At 35.0% G+C, this 4806-nt stretch overlaps 1 pseudogene; it reads left to right on the top strand.

Annotated features, from left to right (window-relative positions):
- The window catches only part of LOC125871315 (putative late blight resistance protein homolog R1C-3), a 7728-nt pseudogene extending 3165 nt beyond the window's left edge, over positions 1-4563 (top strand).
- Positions 4564-4806: the final 243 nt, after the last annotated feature.

The following is a 4806-nucleotide window of genomic DNA, read 5'->3' as shown; positions in this document are numbered from 1 at the left end:
AATCTCAAGAACCCTAACTCTTTATCTTCCAAAAAGGGACAAAAATGATCCAAAAATCATCCTAACTCAACAATATGAGTTCAATTAAAAAGGTTTGTGAAAGGACCAAAATGCCCTTAAATTTCCGGACGGATTTCCCTTCCAACTGCCCAACTTCTAAAGGGCATAACTCCCTCATACGAACTCGGAATCGAGCAAACTCGGTGGCGTTGGAAAGATCGCTCCACGAGCTTCGCAACCATAACTGGAACTACTCCTAACTCATCCTGAGCTAGGAGTTACGACTACTCAAAGTTGGCCAAAAACTCATTGATTTCCATACTTAGCCAAATTTCCATTTTTCAAGCTCCTTCAAAGCCACTTCAAATTGTCGGATGTTACAGATTCAGTAAAGAGCTTTCCAAGTTTGCATCTCTCGGATCCAAAACACGGAAGCCTTTCCACCAACACTTGAGGTCACTGATAACGATAAATGATGGAGAATTTATTGATGGGATTCCCTTCTGTCAAATTCTTAAATTGCGACTTCTTAAGGTCTTGGATTTGAGTTCTCATAAAGTGCGTTATTTGTCGACAGCTACATTGAAACCGCTAAATCACCTGAAGTACCTTGCAGTTTCGACAGTTAAATTCTATTTTCATCCAGAATCACATCTGCCCCATCTTGAAACTTTAATTGTGAATAGTGAGTGGCCATCTATGTTACCCGCGTACTTTTGGGAAACGGAAAAATTAAGGCATTTTGAGATTTGGAGAGCTGAATTTGATTTTGAAGAGGATAAGCAGGGGCTGTTTGAAGGATCCTCTAAATTGGAAAATTTGAGTATATTAAAGAATATTGTTAGATTTTCAATTGATAGGGTGGATGTGTTATCAAGGAGGTGTCCTAATCTTCAACAACTTCACATCGAATTTGAATATCGGGGCGATAATGATTCTGCAGGGTCTTTTTGTCTCACATTGGAGAATCTTTGCCAGCTTCAAATACTTCACCTTTCTGTTGAGTATCCCCTCATTGTATCTGGGTTACAATTGCCTTCAAATTTAAACAAGTTGGTACTAATTGAGACTCGTATAGAAAACCTGACTTCCTTCCTTGAGGGACTACTAAACTTGGAGTATCTCCAATTATGCGATTGTGTTCAAATTAGAGATTGGTGCCTTGGAGATGTCACGTTCCATAAACTAAAGTTGTTGAAACTGGTGTTCTTAAGTATCTCAAGGTGGAATGCCTCAGAGGAATCCTTTCCCGGGCTTGAAACACTTGTTATAAGCGGGTGTAAGCACCTCGTGGAGATCCCCCTTAGCTTTGCAGATATTCCAACACTGAAACAAATTAAGTGGTACAACAAATCTCTGGAGGCTTCAGCTGTGAGAATTAAGGAAGAAGTCGAAGCCATTGAAGGATGTGACCGTATTGTTATCACTACCCAAGTAAGTAGAAACAAATTCCTAAATCTGTTCTGTTTTTCAGTATCGATATATATGCATCTAATGTTATATGTTCAATACAGGAATATAAGTCAGCTATGAATCAAGTATGTGCTTGTCAACAATGGAATTTGATGCTTGCTTTCGCTTAATTGAGCACGAGGATTTGTTTGAATTTGAAAACTGCAGCAAAAGCACAGACAGTCTATTTGTAACGCCTATGCATCCTCTTAAATTGTAACACTACTACTGATTGCTAAGTTTGTTTTGATTGACCAATTCCATTTATCAGATGGTCTTTTACTGTGATTTCTTGTTGTCAAAATCATTGTTTCGTTTTTGTTTTTGTAATTAGGTGGTTATTAATTTCTATAATCTCTTCATCTTACAACTTATACGCAGCACGAGACCTGCAAAATTCTGTATGTACACAAGTTTTTTATATTGTTGAATACAAAGAACACCTCCCAATCATCAATCAATAATTTAAATATTTAGCAGCAGAGAATACCAAGTTGAATTGAAAGATGATTATTCCTGAATGAAATCTGATTTGCATGTAGATTCAAAGATTTTGGTAGCTTAACACCAAATGATATGTATGAGACATGTACAAAAGCTATCTATGTTGTTTACTCTCTTCAAAAATGTTGTCACTTCCGTGTTTGATTCACATATTGCATTTTTGGAGGATCTGACATTGGTGCAACGATATTTTTAAAGAGTTTGACCATCATAGGAAGCCAGACACATATCACTTCTCAAACCCCTACTCAGATTTCCAAGAGGACAATGGTGGCGTCTCTGAATTTATCCAACAAAAATAAGATTTACTCGTGTGAATTATAAGACTCTAAGGGGTCGTTTGGTGTGAGGGATAACACTAAATAGTCCCGGGATAAAATTATAGATGCCATTAATTTGTTGTTTGGTTGGGAAGTTCGGAATAACTTATCCCGGGGTTAATTAATAGTAACGACATAAGTTATCCCTTACCATAAGTGATATAATAATTCCATCATAATTTGTCATGTGATAAACTTATTAAATGATAAAATTACCCCTCAAACCCAATGTACCTTTTACTTGTACTTACAATATCTTATACTATTAAATATAGGATTATAGCAATTTAAAAATGTAGTGTAATAATAAGACAATATTCACATGATCATGCTAATTAATAGTACAAATTAAATATTAGTAACAAAAGTCAGGTGATATGTTTTATGCGTGTTGCTTCTAATTCTTCCGTTATTCCAACTCGTAAGGGCAATTTTAAAAGATATTTTATTCATATCTTAATGTTCAAAATAATTTTATTTTATATTACGATATGATCAAATAAATCAAACGATATTCTGGTATTTTAGAGCAAATATTTTTTTAAAAAAAATATTTGTATGACGAGGCAAATGAGTCCAATTTAAATGAATGGCACAGGGAAGGAAATTGCAAATTGTATACTATAAAAAGTGAAAATTGTAATTCTGCATGCAAATAGACAACAGTAGAAAAATGTGGTTGAGCAGTAAAAACTTCTGTTGAAAATTTGGCTGAGTAATCAAAACTTTTGTTGGAGAGGGTATTTTGTAAATAAATAATTTACTTTTAGGAAGTATGCAATGGATATTCTTTTTAGTACAACAAACAAAACAGTCAATAAAAAATAATTTCAGGATAACTAATTCTAGTATAAGTAATGTCATTGAAAAACTTCTTCCTAGCTCTATAAACAAAGATGACACTAGCAAAATAAGTCTTTGCTCGATACAGATATTGGAGAAAACTAAGATTTGAAGGCACAAGTAGACGCTTACTACAAATCCTTAAAATTCACTCCATCTCAGTTATCACTGTTTGTGGATTGAACTTTCTGGATTCTCTTATAAGGAAACTGAATGAGATGCCGAAATTTGAATCTGATTTAGATTTTTTGATAAAACCTCTTTTAGATAATTTGGAGAAAGAGCTATCAACTCTTATATCCATTTTAGAGAAGGAGTTGTCATCTTTATCATCCATTTTCAGTGATGTCGCAAAGGTGCACCATGAACATAAAATTCCTAAATATCTTCAGAGACGTACCATCAATTTAGCATATGAAGATGAGGTTGCCATTGACTCTATTCTTGCTCACTATAATGGTTTCTTGAATATTTTTTGCTCACTTCCTACAATCTCAAAAGAGATAAAACAAATCAATGCGCATATGACTGAGATGTGGTGCCTTGCTATATGGTAGCCTCATTTAAACACCTGCCAACTCGAAATAGCAATCCATTGACTGATGAGGAGATAGTGGATTTTGGGAATGACACAAAAAAAATTCAGTATCTGATTAAGGGTACAAATGAGCTAGATGTCATCCCAATTGTAGGCATAGGGGACAAAAGTGTAATGACCTGGTTGATCATTTTTTGAAAGTTTCATGAACTTACAATTTTATCTCTTCTGATATCGACCTCGAGTCTTTCTTGTTTGAGTTTTGAAAGTTTTGGTGTCTTTTTGAGGATTTGAGGTTTAAAGTTGGAAAGTGTTGAGATTTTAGCCTTAGGGTTGACTTTGGTCAATATCTGGTGTTCGGATGCTCAAATCGGAATTTCAAGAGTTCCTTGGATTTGAGGGATCATTTTAGGCCTAAGTGAGGTCTTGATTGATTTTTGAGAGGTCTCGAGCTTGTTTTCACCCTTTTAGTGTTATGTTAGATTTTTGTGACTTCACGTATGTTGGATCAAGTAGACCCAGATTCGTATTTCGACGATTTCATTGAGTCTGGAACGTCGATTATAGTTAAATTTCATATATGATTTGTATATATGGTTTCGAACGAATTCGAAGGGTCCATTTGATGATTTGATAGTTGCCTAATATTTCTGTTGTTTGTGTGATTCACTTTAGCGAAGGATTACCCGCTTTAGTGAGCATCGCTTCAACGAAGCATTGGTCACGTTAGTGAGAGGGCAATCCATTGGCCTTTGCGGTCGTGATGGGATGTGTCACCTTCGCTTAACTGAAGGTATGTTCACGATCTCCAAGGCTAAATTTTATCAAAACGAACCCATGGCTGCTTTTGCGACATCAGAGGAGGGTTTTGACCTGCAAATTTCGGGTTTTAGCCCCATTTTCTAATTCTGAGCTGGGTAAAACCCTTGGAGATGATTTTGAAGAGAATTCTTCTACTAAATATTTCGGATAAGATTTTGTGACCCTAAAACTTTATTTTAATTTCCTTTAATTATTTATGGATTTCAACATCAAAACTTGAGATTTTGATTGGCAAATGACAAGGTTCTTCAAGAACTTAAGTTCTAAACAAAAATTGAGATTGTGAACTGATTTTTAATTCTTTTTCAATATGATTTTCACTAATGA

Source organism: Solanum stenotomum, chromosome 7 (assembly GCF_019186545.1).
Source record: "Solanum stenotomum isolate F172 chromosome 7, ASM1918654v1, whole genome shotgun sequence".
Classification (NCBI taxonomy): Eukaryota; Viridiplantae; Streptophyta; class Magnoliopsida; order Solanales; family Solanaceae; genus Solanum; species Solanum stenotomum.
This window is presented reverse-complemented; position numbering and strand designations above follow the sequence as displayed.